The following is a 16,295-nucleotide window of genomic DNA, read 5'->3' as shown; positions in this document are numbered from 1 at the left end:
ATGGTGTCATTTATCAAGCTATGTGCTGTTGCTTACCTACAATGAAGGTTTTTCACCTGGTGATTATCATTTGCCAGACTACAGCAGTGTGTGCATGATAGTCTGACTCTGAGCCCCTAAAGTGATAAGCAGCTCACTGTTTATAGTCAATGTACATACAGAGGCCTAGTGTGGGCAGGGTCCAGTCTGGTGTAGGCGGTGTTAGCTTTCTCAGCTCTGCCGCATTGCTAAATCTAAAAACCCTGATTATGTCAGACCCGCTGCACTCTGTATACTAAATTATACATTGTTTGTGGCAGGGTCTCTTTATATAGATCATGTGGTTCTCAGATGAGGTAGCAAAAACCTGCTGACAGAGTCCCTTTAAGTTTCAGTAAGGGTGTTCAATACTTTTCTCTGTGTCATTTTCCATTACTACAGATAATTTAAAGGGGTTTTCCAAAGAAGAAAAGTTCATTTTAATCAATAGATCTTGGAATAATAAGAAGTTCCACAATTGGATGAGTTGAGATAAAATGTTACTGTGCTGAGATAATCTTATAAATGTGCCCCTGAAGTGTACTGTGTAATGGTCGTGTCTGACTATACAAGGGCAAGGTGTCATTATACCACATCTCCTGGGCAAGGGGGAAGCTTAAACGTATACAGACATTACAGCTCAGGATCACAAATGATTCCTTCTTTGAATTAAAGAACTGTTGAAAAACAGGCAAGTAAATGTTTTGCCTCACAAAAAGCATCAGCTGCGATCCCGTGCTGTAATATCTGTATACCTTCTTCTGCTTCCTCCCCTGCCCAGGAGCTGTGGTATGTTCAGACCATGTTACTGCACAGTCACAAACGACCATTACACAGTACACAGCAGGGACACATGTATAAGATTATCTCAGCACAGGAATAATTTATATAAACTCATCCAATTGTGGAACAAATTATTGTTCATGGGAAAAAAACCCTTTAATTTATGGACATCGATGGTTTGATTCTTTGCGTGTGTGGATTGGATGGGTTGTTAACAACATCTGGTGGGAATTTTGTGTAAATAGCATCTTTCAAAATATATTTACTTAGATAAGGTGTTCAATGCTTGTTCCACTGTCTGTATTTTAGGCATCAGCGTCCTGCTTCTACACAGCGGGAATCCCAGATCTTGCCTTCTGCGGTCTCTCATTCCACTCCAGCCGCAGAGGAGCCTGCTCAGCAAAGACATCACTCCCAGCGTCTTGCTCAGTCTACTACTGTTGGCTTGGTTACTGCTGCCAGTCAGGGTTCAGCTATAGTAACCTGCAATAGCCAGCAGCTCCTGGGACTAAGTCCTTCTTTCAGCCCACTGAGAATGCCCATGGGAAGTCCTCTCATTGGAGGTCTGAGGTCACATGCTCAGGTCCTATTGCTGCTCCCATTGGACCACTAGGAAGGTCCCGGAAGGACGCTGCTATAAAAGGTTTGCATGGCCACTCGGCCATGCACTAGTATAGACTTTTGTGGCTTATGGTGTGTATGATGACGAATGTTTGTTACTGCGAATGACTCATTATGGAACCCCTACCCTTGGTTGTGTCTGTTGTTAGGGCTTAGAGGTTAGAGTCAGCGCCTGTCAGTGGCTAGGCTATACGCCACAGTGCATCCCAGTCCTCTGCACTATCTAACGTCCAATTTTGCCTCCCTGCTCAGGGCACTGTCGTACTGCGCCAGGTAGCAGTAACCGCCGGTGCAATGCCGTGTGTACGCTTTCCTCCCTACCCTGGGTGGTTAGTGGCGTCCGCCGAAGCGGTACTGTGTGCACTTGGCGCGATTGTATATATTGCATCCTGTTGCTGGCACCGCAGTCGCGGCCCCGAGCGCTGATGGTCTAGAGGAACTCTAGTCCTGTGCCTCAGGGGCCGAGTTCTGTGACCTTTAATTAGCGCTCCCCCAGCCGAGCTCTGTTTGTTTTAGCGGCTTTGTGGAGCAACACAGTTCGCTTCCATTCACACTGGGTGAATTTAACCCACATGTGAGCAAGCGTTCATCCACCATCTTGTTCCGCCATTACTCAGCAGCAGGTTCCATCTCTGCACGGTGGACCCCGGGCTGTGAACTCACCTCATATCTCCTTTTATTTTATCTGGTGCGTTCCACAGGCCCTAACACTGTATGTATGGGTCGCCCTCACACCCAGGGCTGTGGGGTACTCGGTACCGGGCCCGCGGATCTCCACGAGTGGGGTTGTTGTCACAGCAGCTATGACCCAGTCCATGGCCCTGGGCGCCCATTGTAAATAGAAATGTTCATTGAATGATTCATGACGCCACCTGTGGTGTATGGCATGAAAGGTGTTAAGCCGATGCTACAGACAGATCCTCTGGGACAGATGGTGTAGTGCAGCAATGATGTTGTGGCCCTCCACAGGTAGGGCAGTAGTCCCAGGGCAGTGTAGGTGAAGAGATAGGGGAGAGACGTAGTTGGTGCAGTGTCAGGCACAGAGATGTAGCAGTGCTGAGGGTGTTGGCGCAGGAATAAGCGGAGGACACCAGGGCATGTCGTTCCAAAGCTTTACTCACAGTCTGTTGTGCACACAGGTGCCCGCATCCGTGCCGTGTCCTCCGGGTCTGGAGCTCAGCCAACCTCCAGGCAAGATGAAGTACTCCGTTCCAACACTCAGCCAACATATGTGCCTTTTCTGAACGTCTCCCTTTTGCGCCTATAGTGAAGTACTCTCAGTACTGTGTTACACTGGAGTTCCTCCTGTCAGATGTTCCTATGAACTCTACTTGTATGGCAGACAGCTGTAGCCTGCTTCGGGGACTCCTTGCTACTAAGTCCTGGCTCACTCACATTGCTGTTGTGCCCCCAAGTCTTGTGTGGGAATAGAGTGGTGACAACTTCTATTCCTCCGGTGTCTGCTGCAGGACCATTAGTATCCATACAACCCCGGGGACCGGACCCCGGCCTTGCGCTGTGAACTTGGGAAGGGTTCTGCTCTAACCCTAATCCTCAGTCCTCCTCTTCTCCTTATGTTCCGTTCAAATCTATCTTTCTTATAAAGAGTCAGGCTTTCTATCAATGTCTCTTTCCTGTGCCAGCAGACCCAGGTCACTGAGGTCCGCTGCAGCACTTCCCTTGTCCATCCCTCTCTGGGGATCTTCTCTCTCCTCCTCACCCAGTCAGACTCTCTGACTGACTGACTAAATCCTAAACTCTTCCCAATATTTTGGTGTAGACTAAGCTCCACCCACCTCCCAGCACTCTTCGTGTTCCAAGCAGGGAGCCACCAAAGGTGCTTTGCTACACTACTATGTTGTGTGGGATGCAGGTGTTGGAGTGTGGTCAGGTGTCTCAACCTTACCTGTATGGTGGGGCACCACACCTCAGGAGGAGGTGCAGTACCTCTGTGGCGACTGAATCCTCAGGGGCACCACATACCCCCCTGTTAAACACAGCACGTCCGCGGGCTGCAAGTGAATAAAGTTAGACAAACAAAGGAACATACAAAAGTTTTTGAATGCTGATAAACAATTCTTATCTAAACTTCCCACTGTAGGAGGCACTCACTTTGAACGTTACAAACATCTTAACTATGATTTATTGCATTACCTTATTTTAAAGTGCTATTCAATACCCTTTATCACATTTCCACTTCTTCCTAACCATAAGTGACAACCGCTGGTACCTGGTTCGTCACCTGAATATTCTCTATTTAAATTTTCATCTCTTTACTCCTAGTTAGATACCTAGTCATTACTATCAGTTTAAACTTTATATAAAAGCTATTCTATAACTATACTCTCATAAGACACATTATATAACTCTTCACATTAAAACATCACAATTCTTGTAAGTGCTGGACACCGCTCCCAGCCGGGATTTCTTGCAGTGTCCTTAGGTTGGAGCAATGCTCCAGGTTGAGGTAGTCTTCACTCTTAGAAAGCCTACGTAAAACCAAGAAAGGGCACCTAAAGAGGCGCAACTATATACAAGAAAATTTGTGATTCACTCCAAGTTCATGATCACTGCAGTTCAATTTTTCATAATAAAGGCTGCCAACGCAACTAGGCAGCTTGAAGAAAACTGGAACATAATTGTAAACAATGGGGCACAATGGTGCCAATACCCTCCTGGGTAACAGTTAGTTAGTTTGGGCATGTTCTTTAATGCGGGTTCCCTTCTGGGGTGATGGAAGCTGGTTTCTTGAGCTGCTTCCAGGGGAGAACTTGTGGACATCCTCTTCCTGTTTGTTATCCACAAATTGCATATATTCTTTTTACCATGGAGTGAGATTAGTCTCTGCCGGTGTAGATGGAGTGGCAGCTGATGCAACTGTTGCTGGTGATTCTACAGGAACCATGGTAGGTACTAATGGCTGTTGCCTTTCATTTCCAGATGATACGACAGCCAACAGTGCTGCTGCCTTGGTTTCTGGTCGGACCGCAGGTGAATCTTTTGCCTGTGGCCGCTTGTAGGGTGAAACGCGGGGATCATGAATCTCTGGAAGGGGGAACCCATGATGCATAGTAACACCTATCAGCTGTTCAGACTCCTCTGCTGCGATCAGAAGATGTTGAATGGGACGCGCTTGCTCCAGCCTCACTCTTTTCAACAGGGACTTCTTCCACTTCCCCATTGCGGTCAGCTTAGTGCTTCTAAATTGAGAACACAGCTCTTCCATTTGTCCCTTGCGGAGCTCAGGCATGCTGGTCACAGTAAGCAACAACTCAGGTGGCAACCCGATGACAGGAGCGGCGGTCATACCTGGAGCCTCCTGGCATGGTGATATTGGCTCCGGTGCAGGCTCTGGATGGCTACCGGTGGCAGCGGTGGTGACGGAGGCTGCCCAGTCCAAGGTTGGAGATGGTGGTGGAGCACATGGCGGCTCCGGGTCTGCAGGGGTCTCCGGTGGGACCTGTGCAACCGCGCTAGGTCCAGGCAGGAGCATAGCTTCAGCTCCCAGGCCCTCCGATAACTCCTCCAGACAGGCAGCGCCCAGCGGCAGTGGCAGCGTGGAGGTGGTGACAGACACGGCCAGTGATATCTCAACAGCTGCGGGCTCCACAGGTGCTGCCTGAGGAAGAACTGCAGCAGCGACGGTGGGTACTGGTGGTGGGGGTACCGGAGATATAGGCCCCTCCTGGGCGCGCCGCAGGTTCAGGGCCCAGAGAGCCTCTTGTCTCAGCCGCAGGCGGTGTGTCAGCTGGGCAATCTCATCCTCCAGCTGCTGGCAGTCCATTTTGGAAGCAGGGTCAGAGCCTTCAGCTTCTGCGCCGGGGAAGTTCTTCTCGACCTCCTCGCATTCTTCGGGCCTCCTTCCTTCTTCCATCATGGTGTCCTGGCGTTCTTCTCCCTTCCCGGGCTTCTTTCCCGCCACCGGGCCTCGCTCCTCCTTCTGGGGGCGGTGTCTTCTTCCTACTCCTCCATACCAAGCCAGTATATGAACCCCTCTGGGGGTGGGCCATGTTGCTGTAGCATAGAAGTTAAGGCAGGGGAGGCCCAGGATAGTCCGCGCTCTTTTCTTAGGACCACCCATGTTATCACGCCCTTCTTCACCGCACCGGCGGTCATTTTGAGAGTCCATTTTACAGTCTATCAATTTGTTTATTTTGCACATTCTCAGTAATTAAGTCCAATAAATCTTCAGCACACAGAACCCGGTGGTACGGGACTTCGTTATCCTGTTCGTGACGCCTTGTTTTGGGTCGCCCTCACATCCAGGGCTGTGGGGTACTCGGTACCGGGCCCGCGGATCTCCACGAGTGGGGTTGTTGTCACAGCAGCTATGACTCGGTCCGTGGCCCTAGGCGCCCATTGTAAACAGCAGAAATGTTCATTGACTGATTCGAGATGCCACCTGTGGTGTTCGGCAAGAAAGGTGTTAAGCCGATGCTGCAGACAGATCCTCTGGAACAGATGGTGTAGTGCAGCAATGATGTTGTGGCCCTCCACAGGTAGGGCAGTAGTCCCAGGGCAGTGTAGGTGGAGAGATAGGGGAGAGACGTAGATGGTGCAGTGTCAGGCACAGAGATGTAGCAGTGCTGAGGGTGTTGGCACGGGAATAAGCGGAGGACACCAGGGCATGTCGATCCAAAGATTTACTCACAGTCTGTTTTGCCTACAGGTGCCCGTATCCGTGCCGTGTCCTCCGGGTCTGGAGCTCAGCCAACGTCCAGGCAAGATGAAGTACTCCGTTCCAACATATGTGCCTTTTCTGAACGTCTCCCTTTTGCGCCTATAGTGAAGTACTCTCAGTACTGAGTTACACTGGAGTTCCTCCTGTCAGATGTACCTATGAACTCTACTTGTACGGCAGACAGCTGTAGCCTGCTTCGGGGACTCCTTGCTACTAAGTCTCGGCTCACTCACATTGCTGTTGTGCCCGCATGTCTTGTGTGGGAATAAAGTGGTGACAACTTCTATTCCTCCGGTGTCTGCTGCAGGACCATTAGTATCCATACAACCTCGGGGACCGGACCCCGGCCTTGCGCTGTGAACTTGGGAAGGGTTCTGCTCTAACCCTAATCCTCAGTCCTCCTCTTCTCCTTATGTTCCGTTCAAATCTATCTTTCTTATAAAGAGTCAGGCTTTCCATCAATGTCTCTTTCCTGTGCCAGCAGACCCAGGTCACTGAGGTCAGCTGCAGCACTTCCCTCGTCCATCCCTCTCCGGGGATCTTCTCTCTCCTCCTCACCAAGTTAGACTCTCTGACTGACTAAATCCTAAACTCTTCCTAATCTTTCAGTGCAGACTAAGCTCCACCCACCTCCCAGCACTCTTCGGGTTCCAAGCAGGGAGCCACCAAAGGTGCTTTGCTACACTACTATGTTATGTGGGATGCAGGTGTTGGAGTGTGGTCAGGTGTCTTCACCTTACCTGTATGGTGGGGCACCACATCTCAGGAGGAGGTGTGTTACGATCGTGGACGCAGCATGGCTTACAGCCAACGCTCCCGTGTCGTCGAGCTATAACGACGACGGGGTATGCGTCCCAGGCGGTTGTGGAATGTGGACCCACTGGGCAACAGGGGGGACCCGGACTAGGGAAGGGTAGCGACCGGGGTCTGTGGCAGCTGAGCTTGTGGACAAGATGGCCATAAGCAGGACTAAAAGACACCGCACAACTTCAGGTATGAAGAAAAAACAAAGTTTACTGAAATAAGGCAAAAACATAGAAACACCAGGTTCCGGAATATGCACATCATGAAGGAAACCCATCTCAGTTTGACAGGCGAAGCAGGAGGTCATCATGGGTTGACGCGGTCCAGGGTTGTCTGGCACGGGCTTACCAGGGGGAACCGCACGTGCGGGTGGTCATGCAGCGCAGTGGATCCACGCACGCATGTACGGCAACAGGCGTAGCACAGGCACAGCAGGAGAATGTCAGACGCCGACCACAGGCGGACTTCAGATGATGGCAGAGGTCATCACGGGTAAGACCCCAGGGAACCGGCAGGACAACAGAACAGGACTCGGAGAGCGCAGGTCCAGAAGTGGTGTCACTACAGCACCGGCCATAGGCTGGTCAGATCCAGGGCTCGCAGGTGGGACCGTCACCAGGGAGCAGAGCTGGAAACTCCCGGAAACCATGGAGGAGGATTCCATCCAGGAAGGAGAACGGGACTGGCTTAAGAGCACAACTTGGACCACCAGAACCATGGACTGGATATCTGGATGCGGAGCGGAAATCGGGAACACGGAGCGGAAATCGGGAACACGGAGCGGAAATCGGGAACACGGAGCGGAAATCGGGAACACGGAGCGGAAATCGGGAACACGGAGCGGAAATCGGGAACACGGAGCGGAAATCGGGAACACGGAGCGGAAATCGGGAACACGGAGCGGAAATCGGGAACACGGAGCGGAAATCGGGAACACGGAGCGGAAATCGGGAACACGGAGCGGAAATCGGGAACACGGAGCGGAAATCGGGAACACGGAGCGGAAATCGGGAACACGGAGCGGAAATCGGGAACACGGAGCGGAAATCGGGAACACGGAGCGGAAATCGGGAACACGGAGCGGAAATCGGGGCACCAGGAAGACATCAGGACATCTGGTGAACATCAGGATATCTGGTGGACATCAGGACACCGGGTCGGACATCGGGGCACCAGGTGGACATCAGGAAGACATCAGAGATCAGGACATCTGGACGCCAGGTGGACATCAGAACATCAGGTGGACATCTGGAAGGGGTCGTCAGACACCAGACATCAGGCCGTGGACGACAGGCTCCGGATGAGAGACCACGGTCATCAGGCTCCGAACATCTGGAGACGACCTAGAAAGGAACCCAAGCGGTCTGGTGCAAACCCTGCCAGTTGGACAGGAGCCAGCAGGGAATTGCACCGAATCCCCAGCTGAGTACTGAGTTGAGTAGCAGAAACTCAGTGGACACACTGGACTCCTACTTCCTAGATGAACCCAGGTTAGATCACAGAAAGTCAGGTAACAAAGAGTCTCAGTCACTGGGCACAGGGTTCAAGGCACGGAAGGACCTCAGGAACATCACACAGTGAGCACAGTTCAGACAGGGTCAGGTAAAGGAGCAGATCCAGGATTCAGGAAACAACACATAACATGCATGGGGTCTGGATATGCAGCCTCCAGGAAGGGCGATCTGGGAATTACTGCCCCCAGATCAGGCGGAGAAACAAGACACAATTCAGACAGGCCTGGATATGCAGCCTCCAGGAAAGGCGATCTGGGTATTATGCCCCCAGAGCAGGCCGAGATACAGTTCACAGAGGGATAAAGAGCAACAGCTCCCCCAGAACTGAACAGAATTAGAGCAGGAGCAGAACACAGACTCACATAGCAAGGTTCAGGAACTCAATGCGAAGCTCTGGCAACGCCCCAAAGGGGGAGGGACCTTTATATAGGAGCTGCCACACAGCCATAGGCTGGAGCAGCAATTGTAGCACACACCCATTCCTGATAAAAGGAAGGGAGGTGTGGCCGCGTGTGCCCTAAGCAAGACAGAACATAATCAGCAATGCAAAGGACACCTGGCAGAAGCTGAAGCCTGAACACAGTGGTAAGTCACGCAATGTGTAGCAGACCTATTAACCCATGGGTGGCTGCCAGGGACCGCACACACAGGTGGTCATGCAGCGCAGAGGAACCACGCACGCATGTACGGCTATGCGGCGGTGCCGGACACAGGGCAGCATTCACACAGATAACTGACAACAGCATTCCAGCACATTAGAGGGAAAAAGAGTGAAGGGTTAAAGCAGAGATGCAGAGTAACGCCGTGAATCAAGGTCCAAACAGCGGCGTTACAAGGTGCAGTACCTCTGTGGCGACTGAACCCTCAGGGGCGCCACATGTACATAGTGACTGCACCAGCAGAATAGTGAGTGCAGCTCCGGAGTATAATACAGGATGTAACTCAGAATCATAATGTAATGTATGTACGCAGTGACTGCACCAGCAGAATAGTGAGTGCAGCTCCGGAGTATAATACAGGATGTATCTCAGGATCAGTACTGGGTCAGTAATGTAATGTATGTACACAGTGATTCCACCAGCAGAATAATGAGTGCAGCTCTGGAGTATAATAGAGGATGTAACTCAGAATCTTAATGTAATGTATGTACGCAGTGACTGCACCAGCAGAATAGTGAGTGCAGCTCCGGAGTATAATACAGGATGTAACTCAGGATTGAATCAGTAATGTATGTACACAGTGACTGCACCAGCAGAATAGTGACTGCAGCTCTGGGGTATATTACAGGGTGTAACTCAGGATCAGTACAGGATCAGTAATGTAATGTATGTACACAGTGACAGCACCAGCAGAAGAGTGAGTGCAGCTCTGGCGTATAATACAGGATGTAACTCAGGATCAGTAATGTAATGTATGTACACAGTGACTGCACCAGCAAAATAGTGAGTGCAGCTCTGGGGTATAATACAGGATGTAACTCTGGATCAGTACAGGATCAGTAATATAATGTATGTACACAGTGACTGCACCAGCAGAATAGTGAGTGCAGCTCTGGGGTATAATACAGGATGTAACTCTGGATCAGTACAGGATCAGTAATGTATGTACACAGTGACTGCACCAGCAGAATAGTGAGTGCAGCTCTGGGGTATAATACAGGATGTAACTCTGGATCAGTACAGGATCAGTAATATAATGTATGTACACAGTGACTGCACCAGCAGAATAGTGAGTGCAGCTCTGGGGTATAATACAGGATGTAACTCTGGATCAGTACAGGATCAGTAATGTATGTACACAGTGACTGCACCAGCAGAATAGTGAGTGCAGCTCTGGAGTATAATACAGGATATAATTAGGATCAGTAATGTATGTACACAGTGACTCCAGCAGAATAGTGCGTGCAGCTCTGGGATATAATACAGGATGTAACTCTGGATTGGATCAGTAATGTGATGTATGTACTGTACACAGTGACTCCAGCAGAGTGCAGCTCACTATTTTATGCACTTTTCTTCCTATCACATGTAAAATTCTCAGCTTAGAATGTATGTGCCCCACATGGAAACAGAAGGTCACTATCATTTCTGCAAATAAGTTCACACATCGGCTCTTCTTCTGATTTCCTCCTGTTACTTTTCACATTGTGACCTAGTCAGGTCATAGAATGAAACGTCCTGGAATCTATTTCAAGGAATAACAAGGAGAGTAAATATTATGGCATGAAATGTACACCCCGGCTGGTCCTGACCTTGTGTAATTAAACCTCTCCTGGAGTCATTCATAAAGTTATTTTTATACAACTTTCACATTGTCCTTCCTCTTCCAGCACAATGGCTGCACCGGCCTGAGCTTCGTCACTGAGGGTGGAGGAGGGGAGAAATTTGCTATAACAAATTTCAAATATATCCTTTCTAACGAGAGAATCATTTTTGCGTTTCTCTTCTTCCGCTTTTTTTATTTGTATATTATTATATTTTATGTGATAATTACATCTTTATTTCATAGCCTGGTAAATCAATTGTATATCCTTCTTCTTGTTCGGGGCTTGTATTTATTTCCTGGCATTTTCCAATGTTTAAAGCCAATTTCCAGTTGTTCCGAATGTTTTGTGGAGTTGCGCCTCGGGGTAGGGTATTTAAATACTTTAGTTTTTCATTTCCAATTTCTCAGCTTACCGTTGTTTATAGCTAAATCCTCTGGGGCTGGGAGTTGTCTTCTAATGGACCTCTTGTTCTGTTACCACGTTTCCCCGCTGACTCCTGGCTTCCACTTCTGGGGGGAAAGGGGGTTACAATGGCAGTTTTTTTATGTGTGTTTTCTTGCTGTTTTTTTCTCTTTCAGCTTGAAAGGAACTGTTTTGTGACGCCCCTACCAGAGGAGGAAGCCATAAACCCAGGGGAGTACACCAGCAGCAGAATGGAGAATTGGTAATATATATGTTTTGTGGGTTACCTATTAATTTTAATGGATCCTGAGTGGTTAAAAAAATTTATCATTATACAGTGTTTGCACCCCTGAAATTGTTCTAGAAAATGAAGCATTTCTCCCTTAAGGTAGTGCATCGCTAACGCATGTCATAATCGGCATGCGTTAGCGGTGTGCCGTCATTCTGTGAAGAGGAGGATGAATGAACTCATGGAGATCAACATCCGACACTGCGGAGACACCATCACGTGTTTCTCAACGCAGTGATTCTAGAGCACTGCCCCCATCCCTTATGGGAAATATGTAAAACATGCAAAACAGAAGCCGCGGAGACACCATCACGTGTTTCTCAACGCAAGCAATGACCAGCCAGGTCTTTGCCCGGGAAGGAACAACCACGGGAAGGGCAGTCTCCAATGAAGGAAACCACCTATGCCAAAACATGGTATCCATCCACATACAGCTGTTTCGGGGTATTGCCCCTCATCAGTGTGGAGTAGGAAACTGGCTGGTAGGAGCAATGCCTAGTAAAAAGACTATGAAGAGGAGGATGAATGAACTCATGGAGATCAACATCCGACACTGCGGAGACACCATCACGTGTTTCTCAACGCAGTGATTCTAGAGCACTGCCCCCATCCCTTATGGGAAATATGTAAAACATGCAAAACAGAAGCCGCGGAGACACCATCACGTGTTTCTCAACGCAAGCAATGACCAGCCAGGTCTTTGCCCGGGAAGGAACAACCACGGGAAGGGCAGTCTCCAATGAAGGAAACCACCTATGCCAAAACATGGTATCCATCCACATACAGCTGTTTCGGGGTATTGCCCCTCATCAGTGTGGAGTAGGAAACTGGCTGGTAGGAGCAATGCCTAGTAAAAAGACTATGAAGAGGAGGATGAATGAACTCATGGAGATCAACATCCGACACTGCGGAGACACCATCACGTGTTTCTCAACGCAGTGATTCTAGAGCACTGCCCCCATCCCTTATGGGAAATATGTAAAACATGCAAAACAGAAGCCGCGGAGACACCATCACGTGTTTCTCAACGCAAGCAATGACCAGCCAGGTCTTTGCCCGGGAAGGAACAACCACGGGAAGGGCAGTCTCCAATGAAGGAAACCACCTATGCCAAAACATGGTATCCATCCACATACAGCTGTTTCGGGGTATTGCCCCTCATCAGTGTGGAGTAGGAAACTGGCTGGTAGGAGCAATGCCTAGTAAAAAGACTATGAAGAGGAGGATGAATGAACTCATGGAGATCAACATCCGACACTGCGGAGACACCATCACGTGTTTCTCAACGCAGTGATTCTAGAGCACTGCCCCCATCCCTTATGGGAAATATGTAAAACATGCAAAACAGAAGCCGCGGAGACACCATCACGTGTTTCTCAACGCAAGCAATGACCAGCCAGGTCTTTGCCCGGGAAGGAACAACCACGGGAAGGGCAGTCTCCAATGAAGGAAACCACCTATGCCAAAACATGGTATCCATCCACATACAGCTGTTTCGGGGTATTGCCCCTCATCAGTGTGGAGTAGGAAACTGGCTGGTAGGAGCAATGCCTAGTAAAAAGACTATGAAGAGGAGGATGAATGAACTCATGGAGATCAACATCCGACACTGCGGAGACACCATCACGTGTTTCTCAACGCAGTGATTCTAGAGCACTGCCCCCATCCCTTATGGGAAATATGTAAAACATGCAAAACAGAAGCCGCGGAGACACCATCACGTGTTTCTCAACGCAAGCAATGACCAGCCAGGTCTTTGCCCGGGAAGGAACAACCACGGGAAGGGCAGTCTCCAATGAAGGAAACCACCTATGCCAAAACATGGTATCCATCCACATACAGCTGTTTCGGGGTATTGCCCCTCATCAGTGTGGAGTAGGAAACTGGCTGGTAGGAGCAATGCCTAGTAAAAAGACTATGAAGAGGAGGATGAATGAACTCATGGAGATCAACATCCGACACTGCGGAGACACCATCACGTGTTTCTCAACGCAGTGATTCTAGAGCACTGCCCCCATCCCTTATGGGAAATATGTAAAACATGCAAAACAGAAGCCGCGGAGACACCATCACGTGTTTCTCAACGCAAGCAATGACCAGCCAGGTCTTTGCCCGGGAAGGAACAACCACGGGAAGGGCAGTCTCCAATGAAGGAAACCACCTTGTTCCTTCCCGGGCAAAGACCTGGCTGGTCATTGCTTGCGTTGAGAAACACGTGATGGTGTCTCCGCGGCTTCTGCCGTCATTCTGTGACAGACCCTCAGACGCGGCCTGCAGCGTTCGAGGATCCATCACTTCTAGCGCACATGGAGCATCTGCGCTGCCGCGATCGCGTTAGGTGCGTTAGCGCAGTCTGTTTAACGCATGCGATGAACGGACTGCTCTAACGCAATATGAACCTGGGCATACACCTCTCAACTGGAATTCTGGAGCACTCTTGTTTTGTAAATTGCTCCAAGTCTTTCATATTGAAGGTGCCTTCTCCCAACAGCATTTTTAAGATCTCTCCACAGGTGATCAATGGGATTTACACCTGGACTCATTGCTGTTCACTTCAGAACTCGCCAGTGCTTTGTTTCCATCCATTTCTGGGTGCTTCTTGAAGTATGTTTGGGGTCCTGCTGGAAGACACATGACCTAGGATGTGAACCTAATTTTGTGACATTGTGTTAGGGTTGCGGATCGCACTAAATATAAAATACAATAAAGTGCGATCGCAACCTGGAGTCCACCGTGCAGAGATGGTAACCTGCTGCTCGGTAATGGCGGACGCTAGCTGAACCCCGGCGGAGTAACCGCTGACCCGGTGTGCACAGTAGCGAACTCTGTTACAGCACAGAGCCGCAGAAAGAGACGCCGAGGCCTGTTACCTCACAGACTACGGCTTTAGGGAACCGCTACTGCGGAGCCAGGGATTAACCCCAGAGAAACGCTGTGCCCTGTTAGCAATCACAGGGCGCAGCCGACAGTTGTGTTACCACACTGCGTGTGTACCGTGCCGCCCTGGCGAATTCCACTAACCAGTCTAAGCTTAGCGCTGGAAAGCGCAGTAACTGCGCACGGCACCACTGAGACAGACACTGTGGCGTATGCGGTACAGAGATATCTTGTGCAGATTACACTCTCTGCCTTAATGTGCGAGAGGTGCTGGAAGCACTGCGGGGAGCTATTCAGTGCCACCGCTCGGCGCTGACTCAGACTCTAAACCCTACCAACATATGTATCAAAGGGAAGGGGTTTCTTGTTGAGTCATTCAGTGGTTCACAAGCATCTATCATCACACACATCACTATCCATTACTGTCTATACTAGCACATGGCCGTGCGGCCATGCAACTCTTTTATAGCAGCGTCCTTCCGGGACCTTCCTAGTGGTCCAATGGGAGCAGCAATAGGACCTGAGCATGTGACCTCAGACCTCCAATGAGAGGACTTCCCACGGGCATTCTCAGTGGGCCGAAAGAAGGACTTAGTCCCAGGAGCTGCTCGCTGCTGGCTATTGCAGGTTACAATAGCTGAACCCTGATTAGCAGCAGTAGCCAAGCCAACAGCAGCAGACTGAGCAAGACGCCGAGAATGATGTCTTTCCTAAGCAGGCTCCACTGCGGCCGGAGAGGAATGGGAGACTGCAGACGGCAAGGCTCAGGATACCTGCTGTGCAGAGACAGGAACACAACACCTAACACATTGGGCACTACATTATGCCCCAGAATCATTTGGGGATCTTCAGATTTCATGATGCCTTGCACACAGTCAAGGCACACAGTGCCAGAAGCAGGAAAACATCTTTGAACCTCCACCATATTTGACTGTAGGTACTGTGTTCTTTCCTTTGTAGGCATCATTCCATTTTCAGTAAACAGTAGAATGATATGCTTTACCAAAAAGCTCTATGTTGGTCTCATTTGTCCTCAAGACGCTTTCCCAGAAGGATTTTGTCTTACGTACATTTTCGCATACTGCAGTATAGCTTTTTATGTCTGTGTCAGCAGTGGGGTTCTCCTGGGTCTCCTGCCATAGTGTTTCATTTTATTCAAATGTGGACAGATAATTTGCAATGTCACTGATGCACCTAGAGCCTGCAGGGCAGCTTGAATTTCTTTGGAATTTGATTGGGGCTGCTTAGCCACCCTCTGGACTATCCTGCATTGCAACATTTCATCAATTTTTCTCTGCTGTCCATGTTCAGGGAGATTAGCTACAGTGCCATGAGTTGTAAACGTCTTGATTATGTTGTGTACCATGGACAAAGGAACAGCAAAATCTGTGGAGATGTACTAGTAACCTTGAGATTGTTGATATTTTTCAACAATTTTGGTTGTCAAGTCCTCACACAGTTCTCTTCTCCATGTTTAGTGTGACACAGACATACACACAGTGCGAAGATTGAGTCAAGTTCTCCCCTTTTTATCTGGTTTCAAGTGTTATTTTAATACTGCCCACACCTGTTATGAGCCACAGGTGAGTTTGAGCGAACATCACATGCTTGAAACAAAGTTGTTTACCCACAATTTTCTAAAGCGTGCTAACATTTTTTTCCTGCCCATTCTTGGGGTTTTGTGTTAAATTATGTTCAATTTGCCTTTTTTTCCTTTTTTTTGTGTTGTTCCAATACACACAAAGGAAATAAACATGTGTATAACAAAACATGTGCAATTACAATAAATTTCTAGGAGAAATACTTGATTTTCTGGAACAATTTCCACGGTGACAGCACTTTTGGCCATGACTGTATATAAATAAATAATACATTTATTTACATAATTTGTTTCTTTTAACCCCCCAGGACACATTAAAATTAGTACCCATCCCACTTAATGCTGAAAAGCGCACACATTTATTTTTTTTTACTCCAAGTCACAGTATCCAGCAGCCAGGATAACTATTTATTCCTTTTTTATATTTTCAACACCTTTTG

At 48.9% G+C, this 16,295-nt stretch overlaps 1 protein-coding gene across 1 annotated transcript in view; it reads right to left on the bottom strand.

The window, feature by feature from the left end:
• GRIK5 (glutamate ionotropic receptor kainate type subunit 5) overlaps nucleotides 1–16,295 on the bottom strand; it is a 446,124-nt gene that overhangs the window by 412,409 nt on the left and 17,420 nt on the right. The gene's annotated exons all lie outside the window — the stretch shown is intronic.

This window comes from Dendrobates tinctorius, unplaced genomic scaffold (genome assembly GCF_039654945.1).
Source record: "Dendrobates tinctorius isolate UK_male_01 unplaced genomic scaffold, ASM3965494v1 ptg000028l, whole genome shotgun sequence".
Lineage (NCBI taxonomy): Eukaryota > Metazoa > Chordata > Amphibia > Anura > Dendrobatidae > Dendrobates > Dendrobates tinctorius.
Note: the sequence above shows the minus strand (reverse complement) of the source record. Positions and strands in the feature narration are given on the sequence as shown.